Genomic DNA, 17,901 nt, shown 5'->3' with positions numbered 1-17,901 from the left:
TTCTTATCCATATCGTCCTTACACGCGCTATTGTTCACGTTGCGTATCCTTCTTTTTATCTTGAAGATTGAACGAGCGTCGACGATATCTCGCACGTCGAGTTAACTTTACGCGAGCGGTTTATTCGGAGTTGAGTCGAGAACTGTTGCAGAATAGCGCTTTATTTCATGCTTGACGAGTTTCGACAGCATCTAAGTACGTAAGAAGGACGAGCATTTGCTTTCTTTCTTTTCTTTTTACAGCATACTGTGGTACTGCGATATTGACACGAGAAACACATGCAGTGTCCCCTGGGAACAGAAGCTCTTTATACGCCGGTGTTGGTAGGATACGAACAGCAGGTGCGAGGCTAGTGACTCACAGCAGAAATGATAGGAAGTTTGCGGGCAAAGTTTCGAAAAACTTGCAGCCTGAAACGAGGAAGAACGAATATTTGCATTCAATCACCGGGTTTTATAGACTTTTCGGAGGGCAGCTCAGCTCCAATCGGTGCTCTATTTTCTCTCGTTTCATCTACGGTTGCTTCTTGCTGTCGCGTTAGGATACACAGGCCTAAGCAAGTTGCATGATCGAATTGTAAATTATAGAACATTTTTTTTATTATTACGATGATTTTCAACACGCCTTAACAGTCCATCACACTTGCTCTTGTAATTATACGATACGTAAAATGATATAGCGAAGTACGTTTAGTAGGTGAATATTACAATTACAAAATAGTATCTTAAGGAAAATTACATGTTTACTGTGTTTGAAGGATTTTGTTACGAATCTATTTTATTTTGGTTTATACTTAGAATTAGGAAGTATCCTGTGACTTATGAACGAGAGTATAATATCACGCTTTTTTCCTTTCTCATCTTCATCGTCTGTTTCTTTCTTCCCTTGTAATCTTCGCCCTTCTCTCTTTTTTTATTCTCCTCTGACTACCTTTTTGTAGCATTTTCTGCTTCACCTTCCCTTCGTCATTTTCTCCGTATCTAGTCTTTATCAGCTTTATAACTTTCTGCTCCGTTTTATAATTGAACGTGGTATAGATTCGTCATTAGACAGCGGATTTTATATTACAATCTGTTGAAGTGATCGCCGCTTCTAAGAAAACTCTACATCTGGGCTTCGGTTTTCTCAAGCGCTGAGGTCATCGATAGCGCATAGACAAAAGAATGCGTCAATGACAGACCATAAGCGGTACACGTGCGACGTTCTTTTAGTCTCAGGGTAACATTGCTAGCGTGAGGATCTGGACCAGCTTACATTGTATTCCACACTTTGTACTTTAATATTCACAATATATATACTTACAATACCTTACAATTTACCCACGCGTTTCTTTAATTCCACATACACCGAATAACCTTAACACAATCACACCGCAGATTTTTATCCAAATTCGTATCATTGAGAAGATAATTAAAAAAGTACAGACTTGATAGAAAATTGTTATACTCACAGCACGTTATAGGAAGCATCACAGTTCGGCTATTTTATACATCTTTTTATATAATGCGCACACTATGCGATTGTAGACTTTCAAATTTCCTAGAAACGCGTAAAAACCCGCAGTCTGATAATAATGATAATAGGCGTAGAAATGAATTCTTTGCGATCTTTCTGCAATGCGGAAGTTGTAAAATGGAAAGAACTCGTTTCTACACCTATCGTTTCCACTCTTTCTCTCTCTCTCTCTCTCTCTTTTTATCTAGAAAACTAGGTAAAACTACGTACGCAGCCTTTTCCCTTTCCCCTTGTAATACGATAGGCCGCGCGACAGGACGTCTCACCGCAAACTCGATATCGCTCGATACTTCTCGATTTTCGATTTTCAATAGTCCGATAACATCGTTTCGGCCAGACGGACGTCGTCGTATTCGCCTCCATAGCCCCGGACTAATTCGCGGATACGCTCGACGTGGCGGCTACGCGAAAATTGAAATCCGATGGAAAAGCCTCTGGCCCTCGAGCGGGACGCGCGATTTTTCCCTCTAATACCCTTCAATCCACCCTTTCTCTCTCTCTCTCTCTTTCGACCCTTCTACCAACGATGACAAATATGAATGGTCTTGAAATCGGAACTTTAATTACCGCCACTATCGAGTATCGTCCAGTACAGACGAGAGAGAGGGGGGGGAGAGGGAGAGGTCGTGACAGGACAAAAGAAATTAAATGCAAGCGATACGCGAATTGCCTCGATGGATGGAGATGTAAAGCGAGATTTTTTGGCTCGTCCCGATGGCCGCTCTTTTAGGGGATGAAATACGGTGATGTGTTATTGGTTCCGAGCGTTTGTTCGCGTGGGTGTTACTCTCCGTCCCAAGAGTTTAGGGGTGGATCGCTGGATCAGAGGGACGAGAGGCTGGTTAATTGTTGGATTAGGCGTGTAACAGTTGGGTGAAACAGGCTTTTAGATAGCCTTCCGCGATTTGATCGTTTTCCAACTGCAGCGAAAGCGCAGAGGGTGAGGTTTTAGAGGGCTAATTGGAATTATTTCTATCGTGGATCGTTTTTATCGAGAGTTTCCAAGAGGAAGATCAATCTATTAAGAGTAGGATTTTCTGCTAATGCAACGTTTCATCTATCATCGTCTTCTATCAGTCCAATTTGTTGAATTTTGTTTCTCAATATCCTAGCTATGAAAGGGAATTTGAGAGATTCGTTTTACGTGTATTATTGTCACAGGTATTCCCTTCATTTGATAATTTTGCGAAATTTGGCATTATGCTTGCGCGTATAGAGTTTACGAACTGAGAAATTTATTTAATCGTAGTTTTACAAAGTATTATACATTTCTATTGTTTACATGCAACGTGCTGCAAGTATTTCGCACTGAAAGGGTCACAGAAGTTGAAGTATACATAACATCACGATGCACTGTATTTCTCGATTATTAATTAATAGCTCAAGATAACCCTCTTATTGTCTGACTAGATTCCTCGATCGACAATCGTTTAATTAAGAGACCATTTACTCGTAAACTGCAAAGGATCGACAATTGGAATTGCCTACAGTACTTTGAAATTCTGGAAACTAAACAATATCACGATACATCTATGAAACGCTTCTATATCGATAATTTAATCCTTAGGCTATTCTGGATACCTGTATTTCAGCTAAATCCCTCAAACAGATATTCCAAATCAAATTATAAATTGCTTTTGTTAAATATCGCGAGTCTAAATTGCGTCTTCTAAATTCAATCACATTGAAATCGTCAAACGATATTATTGTCAGCTTAATAACGAAAAGTGGCGTGGCAAAGTGGCGTAATATCGAAAACTGTGTCACCTTAATAAATATCGATTTTCCAACGTACGTTGAATAATTTTGTAAAATTAGTCAGAAAAGGGGGAGGGGGTAGAATTGAGCTCCGGTTACACGATCACCGTCACATCAACGCCATAATAAATTGTCGAAAATGATGGTCGGCTTTATTGGATCAGCGGTGCCTGCACTCTGACAGATAACAACCAGCTGTATGCTGTGCCTATGTATGCAGCTATATAGTCGTGTTAATTGTTCATTAATATGGCGATACGCACGACTGAATGTTTATTATCGGGATGACCGAGTACACGGAGTATATGTTCGCAACGTTTGTATAAATATGATACATCCTGCTACCATCTTCCGTACGCTTTGCTTTCCTTTTGATCAATTTATTTAACCCTGTTGTCGCTGCTGTTCCGATCGTTTCCGACCTAATTGTGTTTTACATCGCAACTGGATTACAAACATTAACTTTATTTATTATATTAATTTATTAAATTATATAATACATATATGTAAACTCCCTAGAGTTCACGTGGGATTGGAACTCTTATGTTTTACGGACAACCATTTTTGAGAGACACTCATTTCCCAAACGGACGGACAGAGAGCAACATCAGAGATCACAGAATAATTATTTAAAATTTTGAAGACTGACGGAGAAAGATCGGTAGCTCAGAAAAATCGTTGAAAATCGATTCTCGATTTTCAGGTAAACATTGTACAGAACTTGTTATTTCTCGTTTATGTAATTTATCGTTATTTATTGTTATATACGGATATCAATTGTTGTTTATTTTCGTATTTTATCTAATTACTTTCAGAATAAAACTCGATTTTCAGACTTCAGAATCGATCACCTGAATTATCCCAAGATTTACGATCTTCCATATATATATATAATATTTTTCCTAACATTAACAAAGATGCCAAAGTTAGAATAAAATACGAACAAATTGTTATGATTTCTCGTTTTCATGAAAAACATCTTTCTAAACATCTGTGAAATTTCAGATTCTTTTTGCTTATTAAGATTCAAATAAAACTGAAATCGTTACGGTATGCAGTACATTCTCGTTTCAACGATATGCCAAATATCTTCTTATCGAAACATTGAAAATTCTTTTTGTCTGTCAAGATGAGAATAAAATTGAAACATGAAAATATAAGAAACGAGTGGCAGCAGCGTTAATATTACCAGATTAGACTTTCGTACATTTAGGGAGAATTTAAAGATGCAAAAATACATACAAGGTATATAATGTGCAAGAGTATATGAAATATTCCATGCAAAGTATTACTCGTTATAATATCTGGTAGGTGAAACATATCGTAGCTCGATGGGTAGAACAATTCTGTATGTACAAGTATTGTGTAATATCTAGGTCATATATGACGTTGTAACAAGATAAAACGTTTTGAATTATATAATTGTTCGATGATAACGCTTGCATAAATTAGTAATTAATAAAGAGATTACATCGATGACACTGTGTAATGAACTTCCATAGCATTTATTGTTCGCATTGCGCTTATTTGATCAATTCCAGGTGATATAATCGCACGTAACCATTGATATTTATCACAGCAAGCGACATTAAACAAGAATCAAGAGTATACGCTAAATATTTTTAAAAAACATCAAATTATCTTGGAGATCGACATTAAGTGATATACTGTTGTGTAACGTTTAATCGTATTGTAAATTTAACTAAATCGTAAAATTTCTGAATGGTAAAAACCACTAATATAGTAGGAAATTTATAATAAAAAATCCATTACCAGCTGCCATTGGGAGCAAAGATAAAAATTTCAAGGAAAAATATGAGAAACGATAACGCCGTAAAATATTATTCGGAGATGTGCAAAAGACTTTAAAGTATGACGTGAATATGACTATCTGGATCGATCAGGCAAATGAAAATCCCCGAATAAATGGTATTACGAGGATGCAACGTTTGGGGGTGCAATTTGAAAAATGAAAGTCGGCCGTGTGCTCGGTTGCGATGTTTCTTTGCATTTAGTTAATGGAAACCATTCGCGCGTGAAAAACTTTGATCATAAAATTGGATTTAAAAAGTCGCGCTGCACGCAAAATTAATTGTAGAAACGCCACGTTCCACGTTTAAACTCTCTATGTTGTATTTAATGAGTCGAAATTGAATGTGTATTTTGCTCGTCTACTATTGTGTATCTGTTACGAATGTATGCGTCTGTGAAATACGATTTGAACTGATTAATTAATCAATTAATTCTCGTTACGAGCTCCGGTTTGCTTTCGAGTCGAACGCGTTATACTTGCTTCAAAAAGTTTCCAAATTACAGCGGCAAACTTATGAAAGGTATTCGCGAATCGAGAGTTCAGAATCTGAATTTGTACTGTAAAATCATTTAAAATATCGTAACAAATACATTGATGAAATTAAAAACTATTTGGGGTAATAGATATATGTTGACAAAAATATATTAATTTCATATATTATACCAAATTACTAAAATTATTCTTATTCGTATGTGTCAGTTCTCATAATTTAAAGTTTAAAATGAGACAGTAACTTAAACGTTTTGATAATTTCTTGATAATCTTTCACATAAACTTAACGAGGGCGTATATAATTATACATGTATTTTTTAAAGAAATCCTTCAAACCGGAAACACCACGAAACAACGTTAAAAAGTAGGAAAAAAAGAAAAGGAGCAATTATTCGACAAAAAGCAAGGTGAAAGGAACGTTAAAAAAAAGAAGACACCAATGATTGATCGATACCAACAGCATTAGAAGTCGCTGAATCTCGGCATTCCAAAAGAACAGCGAGAGGTGTTGCGGTCAGAAACAATCATGTCGGAACAACATCATGAAAAAAGAAAGTGAAATAAAAAAGACAGAAAGAGGAAAGAAAGTAGTGGCTAGCAGCGCTGAGAAACACGTGATTTACGTTTACTTGAACCCGCTCAATTTCCCGGAGGAAATAAGTTTAGTTGGCGAGGCTGGAAACGGCTAAAATATATACGGATTGCTTTATGGCTGCCTTTGAAATCGACCCATAAATTCGCTGTGAATCACCGGTACTCGACAGGATCGAGGCACACGAAAGTGCACGGATTAATCGTCGAACAGGAAACGTTTGGCCGCACCAAGCAAAAACGTAAGAAATATAAGTAGCGTTCGTGATTGACGATAATTTTATTGATAAAAGATTTTGACAAAATTTTTACTTTATTTAACGCAAAGATCATCGCTAGGACCGCCTGTGTAATTGCTAATTACATCTTTCTTCATTAATTTCTTGATTTCTTTTTCATATAGGTTTTAAACATCAACAGTTGCATCATGAGCACTTAAATAGTCAAAGGAATGGAACCTAAACAGCATCTTAAACATTACAGAACCTTCAAACGCGATATCGAGTGTATACTTTATTTTTGATAGTTCCTATATTTTTATACTATATGCATTGTGTACATTTTTACATGTCTTAGTTCCCCACAGATGAAGCCAGGTAAGTCTTACAGTGGCTACAAAAACCTGTATCTAATTGCTCTTTTGAATTAGGTTCTTGTGCTTCTACATTTCCTAGAAACAGAGTCTAACAGGTCTAGCAATCGATATAAAGATATCTGTATCTAATTGCTCTTTTGAATTAGCTTCTTGCGCTTCTACATTTCCTACAAACAGAGTCTAACAGGTCTAGCAATCGATATAAAGATATCTGTATCTAATTGCTCCTCCGAATTACATTTTTGCGCTTCTACATTTCCTATAAATAGAATCTAATTGATCTAGCAATCAATATAAAGATATCTGTACCTAATTGCTCCTTTGAATTACATTTTTGCACTTCTAAATTCCCAAACAACAGAATCTAATTAATCTAGTAATTGGTATAAAGATATCTGTATCTAATTGCTCCTTTGAATTACATTTTTGCACTTCTAAATTCCCTAAAAACAGAATCTAATTAATCTAGAAATCGATATAAAGATATCTGTACCTAATTGCTCCTTTGAATTACATTTTTGCACTTCTAAATTCCCTAACAACAGAATCTAATTAATCTAGTAATTGATATAAAGATATCTGTATCTAATTGCTCCTTTGAATTACATCTTTGCACTTCTAAATTCCCTAACAACAGAATCTAATTAATCTAGTAATTGATATAAAGATATCTGTATCTAATTGCTCCTTTGAATTACATTTTTGCGCTTCTAAATTTCCTAAAAACAGAATCTAATTAATCTAGTAATTGATATAAAGATATCTGTATCTAATTGCTCCTTTGAATTACATTTTTGCGCTTCTAAATTTCCTAGAAATAGAATCTAACAGGTCTAACAAACGATATAAAAATATCTGTATCTAATTGCTCCTTTCAATTGCATTTTTACACTTTTAAATTTCCTAGAAACAGAATCTAACAGGTCTAGCAAACGATATAAAAATATCTGTATCTAATTGCTGCTTTATACATTTTATTACATTTTTGCACCTCTAGATTTCTTCTAAACAGAGTCTAACTAATCCAATAATCGATACAAACGTGTATAATTACTCCTTTGAATTCAACTGGAGGTTTATTAAACAGAAAGGAGGAAGAAGAAGGAAGTGAGGCAAGGAAGAGAAGGTTTTCTAAGGAAAATAAATTCATCCTGAACGGCATACGTCGATCATCATACCTAAGCACGGAGTCGATCCTGCCCAATCCGATTACTGACCACAAGTGGATCCTGAGTAAGCTATTATGTCACCCTGCCACCCCTATCGACCTCTTAGCAAAGCCATCCTCCGTCTTTGACTGCGATCTAACCGCTGGAATCTGCCCGTTTACGAGCTGTCCTCTCAATGAGATTCGAGAGCACCGGTAATTTCATGCCTTTTAGCTACTACTCCAGGGATGGGACTCCCTTCTCCTTTCTCCTTCTGCTACGGTGAATAAATTTCCACGATTTCTCAAGCGGATTTTGGTATACTACTTTTCAAAGTGTAACTTATTTTTGCTTCAAATTTTTTTTACTTTTCTTCTGATTTTTTAATTTAATAATATGGAACCTCAAGACAGAACCTTAGGTTATCCGAACTAATCTGAATACACACAGAATTTCGTAGATAAAGAAACAGTTTCGCTTTTATGCGAGAGACGTATTATTTATCTATTCGTTTAGAAATCGGTTTGGCGCGCAATCACGCGAAATTTGGAAAATCGATCGACGACAACGCTCGACAGCCGAACAAATTGTCAACAATATTATTCATTGATAGGTCGATTAGAAGCTCTAATTGCACGTCAACTAGCACCGGCTAAATTGTTTTCGCTCTCGCGCTCACGCGGCCGCTTTCGTCGAAACTAATGAGAATCTAAATCGATTTACGAGCTTGCAAATGAGTTCGGCCCTGGTGTGTTTCCGATATAAGCGAAGGGCCGACGGTTCCGCCGGCTGAAAGAGTAACTTCCAGACCCGTTTCCATCCACACTTTGACAGCCCTCCGGTGTCAGCAAGTCCGGTTAATTTTCTATCGACGAATCGCGTCATTTCGTACGATTCCAGCTCCGCGAACGATATTACGATCGTCAACTTTGAATAAGTCGCGTGCTCTGACGATACGAAAAGATCCGCTGCGGTTTACCAAGCTTATTTGTTGCGATTGGTTTCAATTTTCTCGTCAATCTTCTCACAGCGAATGAAATTGAGAAATGGAACTTATGATTTGCAAGATCAATTGGAATATTCGAATGGATATTTGGATCTAAGTAATTAAGAGAGAAATGGAACTTGCAGGAAGATTCATCTCGTTTGTTAAATAGTAACAAGTACTTCACCTTCGACATTTTTTATATTCTTACTATTATGCGTGTTTTTAAATATTTCGCAAATGCATTTCATAATTTGCTCAATTAGATAAGCAATCGTAGATGTCTAAAGCGGATTGTAAAGATGTAAAAAAGATGTTAAAGATGCTTGTAAAAATGAAATTAATTCAATGTTATTTATTTATAATATACAATGCAACTTCCGTGAAGCCGTCTGTGATATTTAAGAATATAATATCTGCTCTTCGTAGTTTCATTCTCAGAATTGTCAGATTAGGAAAATTAATTTCAATCGCAACATTTTTACGTTCTTCGTGAATAAAACAGAGGAATATGGAAGTTACAGTAAACGATACTATATACTAACATACTTTTCTACTATTTGAAAAAATTTCCAGATGACGTAAACACAAAAATAAAAGCACGACGCTTCACCTTTACTAATGTATTACGTACATTACATGATACTAGACACAGTGAAGCGTAAAAATAAGATTGCAGCAAAATAAAACTCTGTCGCTTAAACCTCAAATTCCAGAAAACAGGAATAACTCACCGATCCAAAAAGTATAGCAATTTCCACTTTCGTAATGTCCCAGAAAACATATCGCAGAATGGCCAAACCGCAATCTCTGCTAATTCCACGCAATTCCTCTCCAAATTACAACCAACCCTCTGACGACTCCAACCAACCGCCTTCCATTAAAAGAATCTCACTCATCAAACCAAGAGGAAAAAAATTGCGAAAAAATGTGCAGACGTCTCCGAATCTACCAGAATTCCACGAGAAAACCCTGCTTAACGTATCACCCAGAATTTTTGCACCTATCGTCGTCCCAGAGGACATCGTATCACAGAGGAAAACAGAATGAGTGAGTGAGTGAGTGAGTGAAAGAGAATGGAGAATTTCTTGCGATTCTCCGAAATGAGAGAGTTTCGGGTATTCAAAAGCCGATTATCCGTCGAAGTAGCGATCAACGTGATCTCTGGAACGAGACAGTGATACAGATAGGGAAAGAGAAGCGGCAGCAGTGTCTACGTAAACTAAGAGGGCGGTTAGCGACGGGATTTATGCGCCTGCATTAATATGCAGCGTTGAGAATTTCAATGGCGAGGTTCTCTGAACCATAGCGGGAGAAAGGAGCGAGCAGAGAGAATGGATATAGGATAAAGAGAAGAACAGGAACGAGGAAAGACGTTTAGGAGGGAAGGAGATGCAGTGAGATTCAGTTGAAAGCCAAACTCATAGATGATCAATACTTTCGACTGTACAGACGTGGTTGGGTAATAGGATAACGTCGAGAGCCGTACGCGAATCGAAGATGTACAGGGTGTTTAAGGGAATTAGGGAAATCCGTGAAGCGTGCAGGTGTATCTTATTTCGGATTAATCGGTTGAGGTCAAAAGCCTTGTATATTGTGCAGATTTTTACAGGTGTCTATTGTACTTAATGTAAGGACGATTGAAGGTGCTAGGCGCTAGAATATCTTTGTTGTATTGTTTATATTGTTGGAATAATTCTGTCTCGACTTCTTCTGCTTAAACGCTGCTCGTGTTTTGAGAAACGTGTCACTATTCTCGCACCATACGTGATTTGTTATTGATCGTTAATTATTCGTTCATTACGAAAGAGTATTATCGATACAATAAATATAAATAAATTATATATTGTTACAAAGTTATTATATTATTTGGTTTACTTGATTGATTTTGACAAAGTCAGAGGAAATAATAATAATAGTAATGAATTCAATATTCTAATAGTTTTCAGTTTAATTCAATTTATGTGTAATTAGTATAACATACTTGTAATTATATTAGCGGATTATAAACTTTCTCAAGCGCTGTTTGCGCTCTCTTAAACAATCCATGTTACTAGCTTCGACATACACTATCAGCCATAAGTGTTAGAACATCTAGGTAATAGTATCCTGTAGGTGATACTTCTTGGAAAATTATAATAAATTACTTATTTGCGATATTCGTTTATTTTGTATCTTACATTATGAAAAGAACGTATGATGCGAATAAAATAGGAGCAAGATTAATTAATTATCAGAGTCGCTGGCAAGAGATTAGGACATACGTGAACAGACATAACTAATGTAAAGGCACTTATTAATGGAAATTAAATTTGGAAAACTCTAAGAAATTTTATTTTATTCAGCTCTATTACAAGACATGTTCGATGCGAATGAAACAAGAGCAAAGCTCAGAGGAGCAATGGGAGGAGAGAGAGTCGTATATGGTCAGCCACAAGTAGTATAAGAACATCTATTCTTTATATTTCTTGGAAAACTCTGACCAATTCTGCTTTGTGCAGTATCTTACACGTTTATCTATAAAACACGTGTACTGCTAACAAAATAGCATACTCATAATAAAATAAAATAAAATAAAAGCAATGAGAAACATTCAATTTGTACTAAATACCGATAGGAGTATTAATATTTATTGTCAGTAACATAATTACTGTACCTATGAATTGTTATTTCTTCCAAAATTAACCAACGATGCAATACAGTCAATATACGAAGATAGCTGGAAAATATCGTTATATCTTGTTATAAAAAATATTATTAAAAGTTCGCGCCTGGTTGAGTTAATTGCAACATGCAGCATGGATTTATTAGAATCGATAAAAATTAAATACAAGCAGTCAGAATAAACAGAGATCCCTGTTCTTCTCTTCTTCTTTCGGTGAAAATCTTCGTCGCAGCTTCTCAATTTGGAAAAATAGCGAACCGAATCTCGTCAAAATGGCGAGTTACGTTAACTAAAAGTCTTTTTCCACGTCAATTACAGGATATTCGAGCATCCAATCGAAGAAACATTTTGTCCGTCGAAATGGATCGAATGAATCGCTCGACTCGTTTTTATATATGGATAATTGACAATTATAAATCGATGAACGTGCCGGTACACGGCTTTTGTAACGACGACTCAATAACTGGCTTATGGCTAAATCCGAGCAAAGCCAGGACCAGGCAAAAAATTCAATTACGATCACTCTGCGCGAGCCAGATAGCCCGGGTTATCTAGTTGGCCTCATCCACAAAAAGCAATGCCTTCGATTCGATACTCACACTGTGCGTCGTCGATCCAAGAATCGACCGTGAAAAAGCTGAAAATTTTTTAGGCGACCGTACGTGTCCCCTAATTTTTCGATATTGTACGAGATGGAAAACGTAGTTTTGTTTGAAAAAATTCTAGCTCGCCGTTCTATGTTCATTTTCATGTGGATTCACCAGGAAAAATGACTGTATGGAATATTTAAAAAAAAGGAAGAAGATCGAAAGAAGCAGGAAGAGAACAATAGAGTTTGTCCAAGAGAATTGTTTGCATAAACCCAAGTGCTAATTCCATTCTTTTTAGCATTAAAAAAAATGTTGTTTTCTTAGAATATATTGGAAACTTAGTTGGTAGTCGATTTATAATAATGCAACTAAAATTGCACCTTATATTTGACTCAAACTATAGCTTACAAGTAAATCCGTCGATTTTTAATAATAATGATACAAAAATATCATTAAGATATATAAATCAATGTGCTATGTCGTAATACTTTAGTTTAAACATTTGTATGTACACACATAGACACATAATATTAATCAAGGGTTGTCCTAACTTACGTAATTTTATCGTAGTCGCAAATGAGTATCAGTCGACAGTAAATGAATAAATATCACTAAGAACGAATTAATGGCAAACTAAAGATCAGATGCATTTCTTACTATTTTCTTCTGCTATCGTCTGCATTATATGAAATGTAAAGTACGTGAAATCTTATCGATGGTATTTCAACACGAGATAACAATACGTCCACGCGTTAACTTTAAATATTCTTGATAGAAATACGACGATCTCTTCATTAATCTGAAAGAATCCGCTCCATGGTATCTACATATAGTTTGACACTCAAACGAGCTGACAAACGATCTCCATAAATAATAAAACTACATTGACTCTTAAAGGTAAGCTTTATCCTGTCGCAAGTACGCAAAATCCCGAGCATTTCCATTTACAACGTCGAAACAACGATGTTTCTCCAAAAACTAAGCAAGTGTCCACACACTCTCGAGCTATCATATACACTATCGTTGCTATTCATCAACCGATAATCGGAGAGAAAGGAAGAGAAAATATTTTAGTCATCTGATCGATCCAGGCGAAAGGAAAATTGAGATAATTCAATTCCCCAATGTCCCTCTGTTCAAACCGTAAGAAAATTGAGTTCTATCCTCTGTGTCTAGTCGAAACATTGAACATTTACAAAGCAAACGACGGTGTGCCGAGCGATCTTTCGAAAGTCTTATGAGAGAATGATCGGAATCGTAGCCTGGACAACGTTTGAACAGAACATTTCGAAGCGGAGGGAACGCAAATAAGCTTGTGATTCTTGACGGTCGGTTCTTTGAACGACAGCAGTCTTTGGTGATGGTAATCCGGCGCCTGGTAGAAATTCAACGGCTCTGGGAAACGCCGAATCCGCTGAGATCTGTTTGTACACGTTACACAGCAACGATTGACCGTGGGTAATTGGTATTTCGTTCGCAGATATTCCGTTTTCCAGATTATTATAGCCGATAGGTACGTCGAAACGATCGTCCGTATCTGTTACCGAGTCACCACATAGAAGAAGAACCGATCGAAGATCAAATAGCTGCGTTTCTCCTGTAATTTCGAGGTAAATTAAATCGGACGGAGATCTGTTTGATGGGGAATAATGTCTCCCGGTGTTTGGTCGCTGTCTGTGAGAACCAGTTCATACCAGGTTCCACGAGATTGTTCCTTAAGTTACGGAAATTTAATTTAATCAAATATCGTACCAAACGAAGGGAATCGTATTTCTACTGTACATGATGTGTGGCTTACGTAGTAATCGTATGGAGAAAGTAGCGCGATTGGGTTTTTGTCGAGTGAAGCGTAGTGAGAATATTTGGTTGGCTAAATTTGCAATTCATCTCTCTCGTAAGGTACTGTGCTGAGGTAGTAGATCTCTATCTTATTTGAAAACTTGTCTGAAAAATAAAACGATGTTATACCGTGATTGAAAACCGTTGATTATTATTTATACGCATAGAGTGGCGAACTTGTATAAATAGATAAAAATGCTACTGATAATTTAGCTGGAACTATTTGTCGTTTATTTATTCTACATATATTTTGAATAATCGAATCTATATTTTCTTAGTATAACATCGTATTCCACGGTATAATGATATCAATTTAGGAAAAGCGGTACATATTTTACGCCAGTTGTAAAAACAAACTGTTACTCAGTGTATATGTATATTCACTAGCAGTCAAACATTTGGAATCATAAAATATTCCAGGCAAAATTCAAGAATTTGAAACAAAGTCCAACTAGAATTCTTCCATCCGTATGCGGTAGTATTGAGTAAAAGAATTCGTACGAAGTAGAGAAAACTAACATCGAGATGTCTGAAATTAATTTCGATGTACCAACAAAGTTAGCAGAAAATTCAATACAAGACGGTAGAGGCAGAGTACTAGCATGTGAAATTACACCGGTCGACAGAGTTTTCAATGAAACGATTCTATCGTAATAATTCGACGACATTTTACATTCTCTTTCTCTTCGGGCACAACAGTTTTAAGTACTTTGCAAACGTTATCGCGTTGTCAGCGATTCAAAGTTGCAGGGATTCTACTCGAGCATAGAGCGTAGAATACACTACGTCAACGATGGAACACGTAACATTTGCAAAGCACTTGGACATCTGGATTTGTTGGAGAGTACTATAACTGTAGAAGTGTTCGAGTAGCAAGTGATATAGCCGCTCTCGACGCTTTACGCTTTACGAGGATTTACTTTTACTACCACAAAAAGCTAACCCAGATGATCATCCAATTAAATTTAATTGCAGAAACACGCAACTATTACTTGCGCAGGTAAAATTCACCCGCCCTCCGTCCTTTCCCAAGATCCAGTTAAACGTGGGACATTTCCACGACTAATTCGCGAATTCTTTGCGTCGCGAACAAGGTTGCTTTAAATAAAACACAGATTACAACGATGTCGAATAATTTGATGTTCGAATAATTTTCTCGGTGAAATTTATTTCGTATTTAATCACGTGGCTTCATAAATATATTAAGAAGTTGATTATTTTTTGAGTCGTATTTGATTTTGATTAAAGCTTTTAATTTGATTTCTAGGTCGAGTGAAACTTTAGTAAAGAAGGTTTGTATGTACGTGTATTGAACATTTACTCTATGTTAGTACGTGTTACTTATAAAAGCTTGGATATATTCATAGTGAGAAATTTGAAAATTCCACTGAAAGTAACCTAAGTGACAGAATTTTTCATTTAATCTCTGGATAAAGTTACAATTTAACAGAAAAATCTGTATGCTTTTAAATGTACGAAGGCGAGGAACACGAGAATGTTACACGAGAGCAGTTTTTAAATTCAGTACGATGCGGATCAATTTCCTGTTAGCAAAATCTTCCTCTCGTTTAGTTTTCACATTTCCTCTATCATCTTGTTGTATATCAAGATATTGCTTCCTGGTAATTCTCTTTACAAAACGTCATCAATCAGCTACTTTTACTGTTTTCATCTTAACAGATCCTTTCATTTTTAACGATATTCATTTCGCTACGATCATAAATTAAAGTACTATATCTTAGTCGTAAAGTAACATTGGACAAAAATATGCTCATCATATTTAATTTTCCTCCGGTAATCTTCATACATGTACAAAAGTTTGGAAATTTATCGAGAAAATTGTTTGTCCATAAATAAATAAATAAAGAAAAGAAAAACGAGTAAAAAAATTGCGTCATGTTTCATACGACAAAACAATCAGATCGGATAATTCAATATCTATTAAAAACAGAGACAATGGCTGATAAATAAAATTCTCGTTCCATATGTGACCTTTAACCTGGTTTATTTAGTTTCGCAATTAATCTCACGAACGTTGTCGATTTTCTAAGTAATGAAAAGCCGCGTTTACAGGATTTCAAGCGTCCTGGAATAAAATAATCCAGCGTACCGAAGGTAACACGGTTCAAATCGCGACTTCTCAACCGTTCGATAATCGATCGCTCTTAATCGTCGCTGGAAATTCGTACGTCGCGCGGCGATATCAACGTCGCTTTCAGTTCCGCTTCCGATATCGACTTTCGCCGCGTAGTTACGGCTTCTAAACTTCGCGAATTCCCCCGATCGACTATTCCGCCGCATTCAGATTGACCCTATAAACCGTTCGACCGGAAGAATACGTTTCACCAGTCGAATTTGCATCGGCGGCCAATTAGATCGATCATTCTTCGACGTGTTTCACTCCTCAGCAAGCAATTTTTCGTTCCAACGTCTTTCAACTGGCTCGCGTAACTTGAGACGTACAGTACCAAAGGGATTTTCTTTGACCAAAATTTCCTGCAATTCTGTGCGAAATGTACGACTTTTGATACGATATCATTTTCTTTTTATTTATTTTTTTTTTTGGACGATGTCTGTCTTAATTCTAAAGTTTAAATCAGACGAGGATACGAAACGGTTAACTTTTCTAAATGGAAGTTGTTCACCGAGCTTTTGATCTTTCAATGATCCTACTTTCTATTTCAACTCAACTTCATTAACGTTAACACTTCAATGCTGTTGTAAAAGTTCCGTGATAACAGCTATTTTGAGTTACATCGAGAAAAATTCCGAAGAATCGTTTAATTTTTATTCAAAAGCTCACGGGGTGATTAAACGTATCAATTTGGTAAATTAGGTGCAACTTTGAGAAAACTGTGCCGCTACTAAGTTCACCAATTTCAATAATTTAGGGAAAATCGTGTCACCGTGATGAGGGAATATTGATTATTCGAACTCTATGTTGTCTAAGGATGTGAAGTTGTGAAACTCAAGTGGTAATTAGGTGACTGATTTTCAAAATAAAATGACATTTAACCTGTCCACGAAGAAAACTCAAATTTCGATAAATGCAAATTCAAATTAACTGTGAAACGATTTTATAGAAACTCTAATCTTCTAATTATCTAAAAGTTTAGTGAAAATTTACCGAGAAATTAATAAACTCCGAACAATAGTTTTTTGTATTCTATGCGAAGAAATTTCAAATAAAATACAATATCGTAACGAGTATATAATAATTAAAATAAATGACCACCATTTACATCATATTACGTAATAACAAAGGAATGTTCTCTGAAGACTAACAATTTAATATATTTGACGTGAAAACAGGTAATAATATGCAACATAAATTAGGATATACAGCGTCTATCGTGCTAACGGAATGCAGATCATTAATATTATTAATGTTGAAAACAGCATTTGTACTCACGTAGAAACCTTAAACGTCGCGAATTAATGCACCTGGTCCACAATGTATTCACAAGAACAAATAGATCGTCCTCAGCTAAGCTTCAGAACATGGAAGCTTCTTCGAACGATGAGCATGGAAGTGGTCTTGCTAGTCGTAAGCACGCGCAACGCACAAACCTGCAATTAAACGAGCAAATTAGAAAATCTACTTCAAATATCGACAATTGTATTAAACAATTTATCCCACAATCGTGATAAACACCTTTTTATTTTTATAAAATATCGTATAGATATAGTTGCATATGTATGTTTTCCGACAATAGTGTTTTATATCGTTTGACCCACTTTCGATTCAAAGAGATACATAATTAGTATTTACGCTAAATATATCGATTTTAATACTTAGAAGCTGTTACCACTAAACTGCGGCTATTTATACATTTATGGAAAATTTGTAAACGTGCAACCGAATAGACATACGAGATATTTAAAATAATCTTTAGCGGATGAAACAAAC

General features: G+C 36.0%; 1 long non-coding RNA gene across 1 annotated transcript in view; it reads right to left on the bottom strand.

Annotated features, from left to right (window-relative positions):
- LOC132912334 (uncharacterized) overlaps positions 1 to 17,901 on the bottom strand; it is a 210,743-nt gene that overhangs the window by 34,448 nt on the left and 158,394 nt on the right. Inside the window, exon 3 of the long non-coding RNA XR_009659172.1 lies at positions 17,404 to 17,561. This is a non-coding gene — a long non-coding RNA (uncharacterized LOC132912334). The remainder of the gene's footprint in view (positions 1 to 17,403; positions 17,562 to 17,901) is intronic.

Source organism: Bombus pascuorum, chromosome 11 (assembly GCF_905332965.1).
Source record: "Bombus pascuorum chromosome 11, iyBomPasc1.1, whole genome shotgun sequence".
In the NCBI taxonomy this organism is placed as follows: Eukaryota; Metazoa; Arthropoda; class Insecta; order Hymenoptera; family Apidae; genus Bombus; species Bombus pascuorum.
The sequence above is the reverse complement of the archived record's forward strand: the minus strand, read 5'-3'. Positions and strand labels throughout refer to the sequence as shown.